Source organism: Anabrus simplex, chromosome 4, assembly GCF_040414725.1.
Source record: "Anabrus simplex isolate iqAnaSimp1 chromosome 4, ASM4041472v1, whole genome shotgun sequence".
NCBI lineage: Eukaryota > Metazoa > Arthropoda > Insecta > Orthoptera > Tettigoniidae > Anabrus > Anabrus simplex.
This window is the reverse complement of record NC_090268.1, coordinates 233,755,902-233,771,976: the sequence shown is the minus strand read 5'-3', so window position 1 is coordinate 233,771,976 and position 16,075 is coordinate 233,755,902. Positions and strand designations below refer to the sequence as shown.

Here is a 16,075-nt window from a genome sequence, read left to right as displayed (position 1 = left end):
TGAGAATTTACTAAACGTCGCCACAATCCTCGATTTGCAACTAGTGTTGTTGCCTCATTTAGTTCTATACCTCTTATATTTAAATCGTTAGAAACCGAGTCTAACCATCGTCGTCTTGGCCTCCCTCTACTTCTCTTACCCTCCATAACAGAGTCCATTATTCTCCTAGGTAACCTATCCTCCTCCATTCGCCTCACATGACCCCACCACCGAAGCCGGTTTATGCGTACAGCTTCATCCATCGAGTTCATTCCTAAATTAGCCTTTATCTCCTCATTCCGAGTACCCTCCTGCCATTGTTCCCACCTGTTTGTACCAGCAATCATTCTCGCTACTTTCATGTCTGTTACTTCTAACTTATGAATAAGATATCCTGAGTCCACCCAGCTTTCGCTCCCGTAAAGCAAAGATGGTCTGAAAACAGACCGATGTAAAGATAGTTTCGTCTGGGAGCTGACTTCCTTCTTACAGAATACTGCTGATCGCAACTGCGAGCTCACTGCATTTGCTTTACTACACCTTGATTCAATCTCTCTTACTATATTACCATCCTGGGAGAACACACAACCTAAATACCTGAAATTATCGACCTGTTCTAGCTTTGTATCACCAATCTGACATTCGATTCTGTTGAATTTCTTACCTACTGACATCAATTTAGTCTTCGAGAGGCTAATTTTCATACCATACTCATTGCACCTATTTTCAGGTTCCAAGATATTAGACTGCAGGCTTTCGGCACAGTCTGCCGTTAAGACCAAGTCGTCAGCATAGGCCAAACTGCTTACTACATTTCTACCTAACTGAATCCCTCCCTGCCATTTTATACCTTTCAGCAGATGATCCATGTAAACTACAAACAGCAAAGGTGAAAGATTACAGCCTTGTCTAACTCCTGTAAGTACCCTGAACCAAGAACTCATTCTACCATCAATTCTCACTGAAGCCCAATTGTCAACATAAATGCCTTTGATTGATCTTAATAATCTACCTTTAATTCCGTAGTCCCGCAGTATGGCGAACATCTTTTCCCTCGGTACCCTGTCATATGCTTTCTCTAGATCTACGAAACATAAACACAACTGCCTATTCCTCTCGTAGCATTTTTTCAATTACCTGGCGCATACTGAAAATCTGATCCTGACAGCCTCTCTGTGGTCTGAAACCACACTGGTTTTCATCCAACTTCCTGTCAACGACTGATCGCACCCTCCCTTCCAGGATGCCAGTGAATACTTTGCCTGGTATACTAATCACTGAGATACCTCGATAGTTGTTGCAATCCTTCCTGTTCCCTTGCTTATAGATAGGTGCAATTACTGCTTTTGTCCAATCTGAAGGTACCTTACCAACACTCCACGCTAATTTTACTACTTATGAAGCCATTTCATCCCTGCCTTCCCACTATACTTCACCATTTCAGGTTATAGAAAACATTATTTTCGTTATCATGGAGATGTCATATTTCTGTGCTCGTTAGTACAGTGAAACTGTCACATAATTCTTTTGTTAGCCACTCACTATACATAATGACTGAAGTGACATGGTATCGACGTAGCGGTACCGTGCGGTACCAACACTGTGTACATGCATATCTGTAGAGCGTTCGGACCTTAAAAAATAGTGCGCTGTTGCCAAATCGACTTGTTAAGATCGCGCTCGAGCTAGCTCAAGCGGTGTGTCACAGTTACACATTTATCGTTTAAAATGTAAAGTCCATTCATACATGGATACAAGAAGACCAAAACACTGAATGCAAAGCACAAATGGAAGGTTGGAGATCAAATCGTAGAGAGAGTCGACAGTTTCCGGTACCTGGGTGTGAATATAACAGACAAAGTACAGAATCATAGCAGTGCGGGAGACAAAGCACAGCTCCTACATTCACGGTCAAGACGACTTATAGGAAGAAGAACCTGCATTGTACGCTACTGAGATCATGACATTGGGCAAAAGAGCTTGTATTCGATAGGAAAAGGAGGAAAGAAAGATCTTGAGAGATAAATGGGGTAACAAAAAGCAAGGTTAAAATGTGGGAGCATAGATCAAGACAGGAGATATATGAGAAAGTAGAACCAATTTCAAGTGTATTACGGAAAAGAAGGTTGAGTTTCGTGGGACATTAATGAGGATGGATGGCAACAGGTTAACGAAGAAGATATGGAATGCGACAGGCTTAACGGGAAATAACTGGATGAAGGAAGCTAGGGAGGACTGGAAGGATATTGGCATCCTTGCTGTTGACCCTGACCACGATGTCACTCAAAGCTTCATAAAACTTGTCAACTTCATCCTCATCTGCACCCTCACATGGTAAATACACTGAGACAATTCTCGTCCTAATTCCTCCAACTGACAAATCTACCCACATCATTCGCTTATTTACGTGCCTAACAGAAACTATTTTGCGCGCAGTGGTATTCTTGATGAACAGCCCTACCCCAGACTGCCCTTCCCTTTCTAACACCCGTCAATTACACTTTATAATCTCCTATCTCTTCCTCCTTATCTCCCCTTACCCGAATATCACTACTCCCAGCATATCCAGATGCATCTTCTTAGCTGACTCAGCCAGTTCTACTCTTTCTTTCTTCCATAAGCCCCATTAATATTGAGAGCTCCCCAACGAATTCCATTTCGTTCGCGAAGTTCTTTCCAAGGAGTCCTTCGCCTGTCAAATGGGAGTGGGACTCCATTACTCCCATAGGTCCGAGTCTTGCTTAAAATGTTCTGAGCTCGGTAATTTCATGAAGCAGGATGCTGCCCTACTTGCACATAGTCCAAGTGAGGATCTCTCCTCTAACGGGTTATGGACCACCGGTGAATTGTATAGTCCTAGCCGCCTGAGCACAAGGAGGGCCATGACTCAGAATATGTCCGAGATGCCCATTCCCATTCCATAGCAACTGGTATCCCGACTCTCAGGACCACTTACTAGGCCACTCAGCCGTTGCCCATGGTTCACGAACTAGGACGTGACTACAGTAACCCACACCATGAACCATAGACATATTACTACATTTTTAAAATTCTAATTTAATATCGGACATATCTACGTTCACCTGAAATGTTTCTGTACCAACAGTGAAAACATTACAAAGATAATGAATATAAAATGGAGTTCATGATAAGTTCCATGCAATGAAGATTTTGAATTTGGCGTACTATTTTCACACGCAATTAATTTTTAACATTATTTTTGTTGATGGTATCAGATGCGGCTTGAAATTTTGTACATAACTCGATATACACCCATTTTAACGGATAACATTCAGATTTGCGGACATTTTGCAAATCCGCTACATTGAAGGGGGACAGCGCTAACCGTATAACTTGTGAGAAGGAAATAAATTAATGATTGCTGCACTGTATTTATATGTTATGAAACTACCTGTTCTAAGGCAACATAGGCAGTCAGGTAAATGTACAATAATGTTCAATAAGTAAAACTTAGGACAAAATGAAGCAATAATATGCACACTTACCTCAAGGGATCAGCCATATCCCTTGCCACTAAGCAATTTTAGGTGATGATTGTACAGGAGATCGGTCGAGTGAACAATAGTACTTCTCACATCTGACTCATCCCAGCATTGTAAATCCGATAAACAGGTAAAAACATAATTTTCTCGCACGAAAATCGATTAGAGACTAGGAAATATAAACTTATATATGCTGGGTACTGTATGGTACCGCTCGAATAATTCGGGTATTGGGGTCCAGTCTCAGCATTTGCCTCGAATGAACATGGGAGACCACGAGAAAAACCTTTTCATTATTGCTGATGGTGGGGTTGGAACCACTATCTGCCGAATACAAGATTACAGCTTGGGTTTGTTTTTCTTTTCAAAAGCTTCTTGTTCCTACCTGTATATGAAGGACTGCATAGCCGAGGCGTTAAAGGCGTGCTCGGTTCGCTTGGAAGGGCATAGATACCCGCCAGGAAGTCGAGAGATGTAAGAAATGAGATTTCCACTTCTTCAGCGAGTAATGACACTCAGCTTACAACAAAAATGAGTACCATGTTAATTCCTGGGGCAAAGGTAGCCGGGCATAGAGTTAACAGCTCTATACCACTTACCGTTAGTACCGAGATTAAGAATAGTGGAAGCCTTTACCTTCCCGGCCAATGCATGTGAGATTTTTGAAATGAAAAGTATCTGTGATTCGGATCTCGTAAAATTGGATGTCATGTGGCTTTGATCTCGAAATCAAGGGTCACGTAAAAATTTGCGTGCTTACTTTTCTCTTGTACTGCAATGTTACATTAGTCAGGAAGAAATTATAACCGTAGAGCCTAGGTTTCTAGTGGAATCTGGTCAGCTCCATTCCGGAAAATCTTCAGTTGTGAACAAGATAGGGAGGATGTTCTCGTTGACCAAGTGAATAACTTACGTTTTCCCAACCCTGCAAGACCGGCTATTGTACTATTTGACATTCAGATGGGCATGGCCGAACATGAGGCTTGATTTGAGTCTTCACTTGTTTCGAATTGTATGCGTTTTGAGTCCTAAGGCCAAAGACAGACTGATTACCAACAGCTCCACTATCACCCGTTATAAATACCCTATGTCACTGAGAAAGCTTTCTTGGAAAATGCTTTTTTTTTTTTTTTTTTTTTTTTAAGCTTTACATCGCATCGACACAGATAGGTCTTATGGCGATGATGGGACAGGGAAGGCCTAGAAATGGGAAGGAAGCGGCCGTGGCCTTAATTAAGGTACAGCCCCATCATTTGCCTGGTGTGAAAATCTTGGAAAATGAGGAGTGAGGTAATTTCCCATTGTTTTCCTTACTGCTTCACAATTTGATATTACATATCAGTCTTCCACGTCTGAAATATAAACACCACGGACCGAGTGAGTGACACTTTCACACCCTTCATCACAGGAACTGGCTGCATCGCTCCCACCTCAGTCACTTTCATGTTGTCAAAGCCAAAGACGAGACTGAGGCAGGTCAATGAAAGTAACAACCCATACTAGAAGGTACTGTATATGACCGAGCTCGATAGCTGCAGTCGCTTAAGTGTGATCAGTATCTAGTATTCGGGAGATAGTGGGTTCGAACCCCACTGTCGACAGCCCTGAAGGTGGTTTTCCGTGGTTTCCCATTTTCACACACGGCAAATGCTGGATCTCTACTTTAATTAAGGCCACGGTCGCTTTGTTCCCACTCGTAGCCCTTTCCTGTCCTATCGTCGCCATAAGATCTGTGTCGGTGCGACGTAAAGCAACTTGTAAAAAAAATAAAGAAGTTATATGATTGTGACGGTTTGATGAGAAAAAAGAGGGATAGGAAGCACATTGATGCGTTTGAGTTATGGTGCGGGAGACGATTTTTACTTATACCTTCGACTGCCAAGGAAACAAAATGAGTGATTTATGTAGAAGATCAGATCCAATTTATCCTTGAAGCCTTTATTGTGAAGCTAAAACCGAGTTACGCTGGGCACGTAATGAGGAAGCCTGATTCTATCAAAAACTATTATGTTGGAGAAGTGGAGGGAGCACGGAGGCGAGGGCCGGCATTGAGGTGGATAGACTCCATCAAAGAACCAACCAAGTCATTACTAAAGGATCTGAAATGTCTAACTGAAAACAGTTGTAATAATAGTGTTATTGTTTTTACGTCCCACTAACTACTTTTGCAGTTTTCGGAGACACCGAGGTGTCGGAATTTAGTCCCGCAGGAGTTCTTTTACGTGTCGGTAAATCTACCCACACGAGGCTGACGTATTTGAGCACCTTCAAATACCACTGGACTGAGTCAGGATCGAACTTGCCAAGCTGAGGTCAGAAGGCCAGTTGGAAAGAGAAACACCTGGAGGCCCTCCATTCATGCAGTCGCCTGGAGTCGACGTCGACTTGATAGCACACAAAGAGAGAAGTACTATGTCTCACCGGAAAATCGAGCGAGCTGGCGGTGCGGTTAAGGGCGCGCAGCTATGAGCTTATATTATATAATCCTGATGGCAAAACTGGAACTCCCTTAAATAACATTTAAAAGTAGATCCAAGGTCAGAATTGTTATTCTCCGTCGTGGAGCTAAGTTGAAACGCGTTATCGGCCCGTAACTTGTTATCGTCACGTCGCCGTCGTTAATTTTGTCGCGAGACCTCTTTTTTAGCTTCTTGCGAAAGTCCGCTTGGAAAGATTAAGGTTCACAATCTCGACCATTCGCTCACTAAATGTGTTCAAGGTGGCCGGTAACATCCTTGACTAAGTTTGTCCTGGGTGTTCATCCCCTGGATACTTGGCTATGAGTTAACAGAAGGCTCTTGTTGATAAAATTGGTCATTAGAGGCGACAGAAATACGATATAACTCCGTTTAACCGGGTGTCGAGTTTATCAGGATGATTATATAGATAATATTTCTACATTAAACTCACTCTAAAAATTATTTATATCTAACATGAATATACTTTTACATTTAAGAGGATTTCATTGGCAAAACGAAAATTATTTAGTTCTCCAAGACGACCATTCTGAAATATTCTGAAATGATTTTCAGCTATAATTTAAACGACTGTTTTACATCAGGAGGTTTTGATAGCGCTACTTTGTTATAATTGTCTACTAAAAATAGATATGGATGCATGAACCCGAAATTACTTTGATGCAAAGAACATTCCCTTTAGGAAAGCCCCTTTCGATTCAATAGTTTTTCTCAGTGCGGATGGAGCTCCTCTTCCCAGCTGCTTCATTAATTTAAATGATGTACAGTGATGTAGATTACCCCAATTGAACTTGAACTGAATGAAATGTTTTCGCTTTTATTGTTTAATTTAGATACGTATTTTGCATTGTACTGTTAGTAGTGTTGTAATAGTACATAAAATGTATACGGCGGATGTCTCTCCTCTCCGATGATAAGAAGGATAGTAATTCAAGGTCAAGAAGTATGGTCCAGTACATTCTTACTGTTTGTTAATTTATTTCTAATTACTGTATTGCAGTTTTTTTCAAAATTGGAGGAGAACGCGCATCGTATTACGTGTCTTCTATCAAGCGAAACAGGTCTACTCAACGTTGACTACTGCGGATCTACTGCTAGGTTGTTTCTCGCCCGGCCCAGCGTAGACCCTGCTACACGAGGCGTACTCATCAACAGTTTGCGCGCACGTTGCAGTACAGTAAGGTCTCGCGCACACCCGCTATTCACATTTACGCTTAAACTGTGCAAGTTATGAGTGTTACTAAGGAATGACAGTTGCTCTAGTGTCATCAGATGCAGGCCTGAATGCACAGTTGCTGTCTTAGCAGCGTACAGTTGCAGTACAAAAAGAGTAAACTTAGTGAATTTGATGATACATGTTGACTTTGTTATGTTCCTTATCATCTCCTGAATCACCTCCTTGCTTTATGCCTCATGCTTGACCTTGTATAAACTGCATTGTTTACGTCGTTAACGAATTTTCCGGATTATCTGGATGTTCGATCATTCGGATCGGACTCCGTCCCGTTTGAGCCAGACCAACGATGTTGTATTATACTAAGGAGCAAAGAAAATGTTCCGAAGAGAAAATAAGTGTTGGGTTGGGAGAGACAGATAAAGAGAAAGTAAAGTTCAAAAAGTTTTGAGTGGAAAATTCCATTTCATTATAAACGTGTAGACGTGAATCCTTGACAATTAAGTGGGATAGGAAATTATTGCTCTGTAGTTCATTGCTCTCATAGCACGGTTTCGTAATTGATGCTCGGTTACATCTGTCATTGTTATCATTTCGCGAAATAGCCTGTAGTCATTTACATGAAATCAGCAACACGTTTTCTTTCTTTATCTTTTACATAAAATATTGCACTTCTGTGTACATCCATATTATTCTTTAATACTTGACCAATTCACACCGATCGCTCTAAAAGTGGTGGTGGTGGTTATTGTTTTAAGAGGAAGTACGAGTAGGTAACGATACTCTTTTAACACTAATCAGAGAGAGAAAATAATGAAAGAGATCCCACACTTCGAAAAATGAAGGTATCGGCCAAAGAAAGTCAAGGGCTACGAAGGGCGTGGAAATGAAAGTCTCCCTAGGCCCCAAGTATTCTAATACTGTCGGAGTAGGAAAAGAACAAGAGTTGACCAAGGGAGATCCGATAGGATAGATGACACTGAGGAACGTGGCATGAGTGGAAGCAATGCCAGAGCTCATCTAAGGGCTCCGTGGACCCAACCCACGCTCCGAAGTTCAGAGCTCCTGGGGTCCCTTTTAGGCAGAGGATACCGTGGGTGTTATTCTACCGCCCCCACCCACAAGGGGTTCGCTCTGAAACAAGTTTGTAGAAAAACATTCATTTGTTTGACTTTATACTGTACAGGCTCAGGGGACAGAGTTGGAATTTTCATCTGGACAATCGTGTGGCCAAAACCCAAATGAGTCTGGCGGGAGTCTCCAGCGACCCCCAGGAAAAACTTCTTCTTTTTTTGTTTTCTTTGCTATTTGATTTACGTCGTACCGACACAGATAGGTCTTATGGCGACGATGGGACAGGAAGGGCCTAGGAATGGGAAGGAAGCGTCCGTGGCCTTAATTAAGGTACAGCCCCAACATTTGCCTGGTGTGAAAATGGGAAACCACGGAAAACCATCTTCAGGGCTGCCGACAGTTGGGTTCGAACCCGCTATCTTCCGAATACTGGATACTGGCCGCACTTAAGCGACTGCAGCTATCGAGCTCGGTCCAGGAAAAACTGGGATAAGCTGAAGAAAGTTTTGTCGACCTTAACAATTGGATAAAAGGCTAAGAAGAAGAAGAAGAAGAAGAAGAAGAAGAAGAAGAAGAAGAAGAAGAAGAAGAAGAAGAAGCATTGGTTACCCATGCCAGACAAAGTACACTTCTCCATGAGCTCACAACTGATGGCACGTGGATAACGAGGAATTAACTAAGTTCCAGCTTTACCTGACTGTTGATATCGTGATCACAATCACGTGACCTCTAGTTCTATGTGGGATCCGAACTACAGGAACGTGAACAGTGGCTGTTAGGCCTATCGGAGACTGCAGTCCTATGAGGTAAATACACGCACCGAGCGAGTTGGTCGTGCGGTTAGGTTGCACTCGGGAGATAGTGGATTCGTACCCCATTGTCGGCAGCACCTTAATTAAAACAACGGCTACTTCCTTCCCACTCATATCCTTTTCCTGTCCCATCGTCGCCATAAGACCTATCTGTGTCGGTGCAACGTAAAACTAGTTGTAAAAAAAATATACATGCTACTACCTCTTACTTGAGCTTAGCCCCAGACCTATTTCTTTCCAATTTGATCTCCTTTAGTCAACGTCGAGCAGAGTGGCTCAGATGGTAGAGCGCTGGCTTTCTGAGCCCAAGTTGGTGGGTTCGATTACGGCTCAGTCGGTGGTATTTGAAGGTGCTCAAATACGCCAGCCTTGTGTCGGTAGATTTACTGGCACGTAAAGGAACTCCTGCGGGACAAAACTCCAGCACCTTGACGTATCAGGAAACCTTAAACGTTGCTAGTGGGACGTAAGACCATTAGCATTATAAATCCTTTGGTCAACATGTTCTCTGCCGACCTCGATGCTATTCATTTTGCGAGTTGATGCGACTTTGTTTCACGTTTGTGCAATATAAGGTGGTGGTTTTGATGGTTTTGAGAGACAAATCAACTTGATAGTCTACCTCTCCTATCCTCAGTCAAATAAAGAAGAGGAAGAGTCGAAGAGTGTTGGGTCAGATATGAAAGGGAAGGGCCATGGAATGCAGACTACGCAGACTCAGTACTTTCGCAGTCTGAAGTGATTAAGAGTTAGTAATGGTGGCTGAGAGAAGTGAATGGAGACAATAGCAGGCTTGGCTGATGTCGTGTGATTATCATTCACGTTTTACAAATTGTGAGGAGCCCATGGAGGTTTGAGTCTCATTGGGGAGTTGGCCTGAGTAGCTCAGAGGATAGAACCACAGCTGGCGGTTTAAATCCAGGCTCAGTTGGATGGTATTGGAAGGTACGCCAGCCTCATGGCGGCAGATTTATCCGCACAGAAAGGAACACCTGCGAGACAACATTCTGGCACCTCGGCGTTTCCGAAAACCATTCCAGTAGTTAGGGGAACGTAAAACCATTATTATTATCTATATATTTATACATTAAGCTGATTGTTGTTACTGCAAGTTTGAGAGAACGGGTGAACCGATTGACATCGTAAAAGTGTTCTGACGGAAGCTCTTGCTTGGCCTGTAGATTTGCAGTGTCTTTAAAAGCATAACATTTCTTTAAGTATATTTTTAAATTGTTAATGAAAAATGTGTAGCATTCTGATTGGCCAAAGCGCTCGCCAGCACTTCAAGGCCACCTTCTGGTCCACTGCCGGCCGTGTGAGTGACGAAAATTCTAAAGGGTGCACACGCATGCGCCGTCTGGTATGACGTCTCCTCGCTGTGGTCTGCATAACTGAGCGGGCAGTAGTGGATTCGTGGTTTGTCGAGAATATTTCACGTACATTTTTCAGGTTCGCTTAGATGATTGGTGACAGTTCCAAAATTATATCTATATGTATCTACCGTAAATGTATGTGTAAATACATATAGTGACCACTATTTGAAAGGTTCAACTACTTCCGAGACAATCTGGACTGTCCAAAGGACAAAGTTCAACGCGAAACAAAATAATCTAGAACTAAAACTTAAAAACCGAGTGAGTGGCTGCGCGGTTTGAGTCACGTAGCTGTCAGCTTGCAATGCGGAGAGAGTGGGTTTGAGCCCCACTGTCAGCAGCTCTGAAAGTGATTTTCCGTGGTCCTGTTTTCACACGAGGCAAATGTCCGCCTCCGTAGCGTAACGGTTAGCACTATTAGCTGCCGTCCTCGGGGTCCGGGTTCGATTCCCGGTACTACCAGAAATTTAAGAATGGCTGGAGGGCTGGTATGTGGTTAAAAAGGTACATGCAGCTCACCTCCAACGGGGGTGTGCTTGAAAAGACGACACGAGTTTATGTCCGAGTCGTTGGCTGAATGGCCAGTGTACTGGCCTTCGGTTCAGAAGGTCCCGGGTTCGATTCCCGGCCGGGTCGGGGATTTTAACCTTCATTGGTCAATTCCACTGGCTCGGGAGCTGGGTGTTTGTGCTGTCCCCAATATCCCTGCAACTCACACACCACACATAACACTATCTTCCACCACAATAACACGCAGTTACCTACACATGGCAGATGCCGCCCACTCTCATTAGAGGGTCTGCCTTACAAGGGCTGCACTCGGCTAGAAATAGCCACACGAAATTTATTTATTTATGAGGCAAATGTTGGGGGCTGTACGTTAATTAAGGCCACGGTCGCTTCCTTTCCACTGCTAGCCGTTTCCTATCCTATCGTCGCCACAGACCTGTGACGGCGCAACATAAACAAATTGTAAAGCAAAACGAAAAATTCGTAAAATGTAATTTATCGTCACAATAGAGACATCTACTTCACGCATAACTAACAGGTAATACAAATCTTAAAAGTAATCGTTCAAAAAAGTACCCAGGCAGCGCATGGAGCACGTTATCTGACCTATTTATAACAAATCCTCTAGTTATTATTATTATTATTATTATTATTATTATTATTATTATTATTATTATTATTTATGGGGAACTGTCCGACTCGTTGGCTGAACGGTCAGCATACTGGCCTTCGGTTCAGAGGGTCCCGGGTTCGAGTCCCGGCCGGGTCGGGGATTTTAACCTTCATTGGTTAATTCCAATGGCCCGGGGGCTGGGTGTTTGTGCTGTCCCCAACATCCCTGCAACTCACACACCACACATAACACTATCCTCCACCACAATAACACGCAGTTACCTACACATGGCAGATGCCGTCCACCCTCATCGGAGGGTCTGTCTTACAAGGGCTACGCTCGGCTAGAAATAGCCACACGAAATTTTTATTATGGGGAACTGTTAATCTGTGACTTAAGACCTTGTGACTGTAAAATCAAAAAGGCTTATTTCACTTATATTGATCCTTGAACATCACACATGCGCAATATTAACTAACATTTTCCCTTGTGTGAGCTCATGAGAAAGTTTATTTATTACTCAGGTGTCTCCTAAGAGACGTCGCGTCGCCGTAGCAGGAGAGCGTCGTCGAGTGGGCCCACCTGAGTATTTTTAACGAGGCGACCTAAATTTCCCCCTTTGACGCACATCGATCCTGCAGGGGATTGTTTCATAATGAGAGCCCAGCAAGCTGCTCGACATAGATCCACCGTACACTACTTGGGGTTCAGTCACCTTAGTGCTGCGCGCGCTTATCAAATCGGATCGCAGCTCATTCATAATCTTTCTGAATGACCTCACAGTGAATTATCTCAAAGTATATCATCCATTTTTATTAAATATATTCAAAAAGAAGTACTGGGTAGGGGTGAGCGTTGACAAAGAACTCATTCTCATGATGATTGTAGTAATTCTTCAGTGTTAAATTGTTGACCTCAGTGGTACACTTAGTTTTGCCATTGGAATTCTGATCCCAAGATACTGGCTGAGGTCGGTGGCATTTTAGGGTGTTCAGATGGGACAACTCCATGTCGTTGACTTCCGACACGTTGAGGAACTCCTTTAGAACAAATTCTAACAGTCTGACTTTCCTTAAGAGGGATCTTAAACAATTATTGAAAAACGAAAATCCACACCCTGTTTCCAGTCATTCTATAGGGTCAGGAATGGAATGAAGCCCCATCTAACGGCGAGGATAGGAATTGTGCCGGCTGCCGAAGCTTGTCGCACTCCTCTGGGGCGATGTTTAATGAATGGCATATTAAATGAAATGATCTTGGAGAGCTTTGCTGGAATGAAATATGACAGGGAAAACCGAAGTACCCGGAGAGAAACCTGCCTCACCTCCGCTTTGTCCAGCACAAATCTCACTTGGAGTGACCGAGATTTGAACCCAGCGGTGAGAGGCCGGCGCACTGCCGCCTGAGACACAGAGGCTTCTTAAACAATTATTATTATTACTACAAGTTGCTTTACGTCGCACCGACACAGATAGGTCTTATGGCGACAATGGAATAGGAAAGTCCTAGGAGTGGGAAGGAAGCGCCTGTGGCCTTAATTAAGGTACAGCCCCAGTATTTGCCTGGTGTGAAAATGGGAAAAGCATCTTCAGGGCTGCCGACAGTGGGGTTCGAACCCACTATCTCCCGGATGCAAGCCCACAGTTGCGCGCCCCTAACCGCACGGCCAACTCGCCCGGTATACTAACGTATTTTAATGTTTTTAGCATGTAATAAATAGGTCGAAAATCTAGCAACATAGCATATTTCAACATTACGCTTTAATAAAGAAGGTCGTAATTAATTCTTTGGCCATACTTTTTATATATTTTGTTAGGTTAAAGCAAAAATATATCGTATTCCTAAAATTTTCCATTTAAGTCTGGGACCGCGGTGTAGGGGGCAACGCGTCCGCCTGTCCCCCGGCGGCCCCGGGTTCGAATCCCGGCCGAGCCAGGGGCTTTTAATTGTAAATGATCAATATCCCTGGCCTGGGGACTGGGTGTTTGTGTCGTTCTTAAAGTTCCTTTCCTCACATTCAACACTCTACACTTTCGCAATTCCAATTACACGCAGTTTCATATCATATGGTGCAAGTAGTGGCAAAAGATGGTCGCCCCGAACAGATATCATTTTGATATCTAAACAAAGCCAAATAAAGCGTTTCATGGTGCTTTTGAAGAAGAATAACCGATGGCACACGAGACAGTAAAAAGCAATAAACAAGATCGTAACTGACATGCTAGTCGGAAAAGGTTTGCCATCTCTAGGGTCGGGAAATAAGGTGCCATGCTGCTGTACCATTGTGAAGTATAAACCACATCCAACCACCATGTGCAAGGTTTAGCACTCTTCTCACTTGTCTTTCTTGATTGAAGCTAAGAGCACCCCGTTCCGGTCCTTGAACATTAAGAACGGATTCTACGTTCACTAAACCTATAAACTAACTCGCCTGCTTTTCACGGTGCCGGTGCATAACACGCATATTCACTTTACTCCTACATCCCGAAAACAACCTGTTTACCCTGGAAGTGAGTAAACAAACGGGCGACTCACGTATGGAAACAGGAATGAAGACAATTAGGAAATATACTTAAATAACTCCAAAACAACTCAAGGTTTCACTCCATTTGACAACAAGGTCAATACCAAAGAAGATAAGTGGCGAGCAGGTGTTTTCTTCCTTCGAGTGATGGTGTTGTAGCAAGTTTGCTCAAACGCAATGATCTTCGACCTATATTCGCGGTGTTCTGCTATAGACTTGCCCTGAGGCAACTTGATTCCCGTCTAGTACTGAATTATCAGAACATGCTAAGGCCTGTAATGAAACAAAATTTTGAAGAAAAAACATTTTTCCATATTTTCTGTATATATTTTTTACATGTTCAGCCTACACTTCTGTATAGACGCGAATCGCAGACTTTGACCAGAAAATACAAACAAAGCTTACAAGCAGCAGAAATGAATTTTTTGAGAATTACTGGCAAATTAATCAAACTATTAGAGCGACATTTACAATTTATCCTCTGCAAAACGACGTAGAACATGCACAACTTAGATGGTTTGGACATCTGAACAGAATGGTCGACAAAACGGTTATCCAAGCAAATGTGGAAAACACGTCCAGAGGTGCTTGGAAAGGACAGACCCTGAGGAAGGTCGCGTAGGACTTAAAACGACACCATACAATAAGTTCTGGAAAGAATGACGAGTTCTCTACATAACCTTGACACCGGATGGTACAAAAGGACTCTGTTGAGAAAGTTACATGTTCGTTTTATGAACTGAAATATTACGAAACTGCTGTAAAAATTTCAGAAGCTTGTGTCGTACGGTTTCATAGGTAAAGTAGGATGTTTTTGAAAAATGAAAATTTTTAGAAATACAAGTTAAAAGTTATAATTGACAGCACACTGAAATATTTCCCTTCAAATACAATAACAAACCACCAACCGGTAGGCATTTACAGTGCAACCAGCTTAAAGGTTGCAGAACTCTCTATGTGGTAGCTGCAAACCACAAAGTTTTCAAACCTGGTATATCAAAGTTTAAATGTTTAACTTGAATGCTGATATATTTTTTGAAAATTAAAATAAAATATTTCTAAGTCAATGCTCGTAATAAATTATTTGTCATTTCAATTAGAAAAGTCCATATAATTTAATAAACTATTTTAAGAAAAAGGCCATATTTTTCACGTTTTTGTTTAAATTGGTGTTACTACTCTTTATCTAGCACAACTTTACATACAGTTTTCAAAACTATAAATCTAGACGCGGCAATGAAAGAATAAAACAAACAGAAACCCCGGATTCAGTTCTTGAGCAGTCCAAGGATTTTAATTCTGAAGTGAGGGCTGGAATGGAACTTACTCAGTCTCATGAAATCATTCGAGGAGCCGTGTGATATGAGCGGCAATAGAGCTGATCAACAAAGCTTAGCAGTGCGACCGTCGATATCGTAATGCTGACCACGTGACGCTTCACTATCTTGTGGGTAGCAGTCGTCTTGGCGAGCCGAAACCTTCAATATACTGTTTGTAGCTCGGTTTTTTAAATTTTTAAATTGAAAAATTGATGCACTTTTACGATAAGTGTAAAGTTCGTCCTCCTTCAGTAGGGGTTCCTTATTTCTATTATAAGAATATTAAATAAATTAAATAAACTAAGAGATTTTCCGTGTAATTACAGGGAGTGGGTATGTAAAATTATTTAGTTCCAAAGTTGCGCCTCCAACGTCACCGCTCCCGGGACTACCGCCCGTCATACATACATCAGTGGAGAAGCCGATGATGTGCAGAAAATCTAGGTGACTGGGGGATTTGTTTTGGGAGTAGTACTGCATCTCAGCGTCAGTTTAGTGAATGTTTTTCGTATTCTTACTCTAGTCCGGCCCCGCGGTGTAGGGGCAACGCGGCGGCCCCGGGTTCGATTCTCGGCTGGGTCAGGGGTTTTTAATTGTAACGATTAATATCCCTGGCCTGGGGACTGGGTGTTTGTGACGTCCTTAATCTTCCTTTCCTCACACACAACATTCCACACGACCGCCATTCCAATTACACGCAGATTCATACAATATGGT

The 16,075-nt window shown here is 42.7% G+C and overlaps 1 protein-coding gene across 1 annotated transcript in view; it reads left to right on the top strand.

Annotated features, from left to right (window-relative positions):
- The window catches only part of Dip-C (dipeptidase C), a 1,401,195-nt gene that overhangs the window by 136,697 nt on the left and 1,248,423 nt on the right, over positions 1-16,075 (top strand). The window lies entirely within an intron of this gene.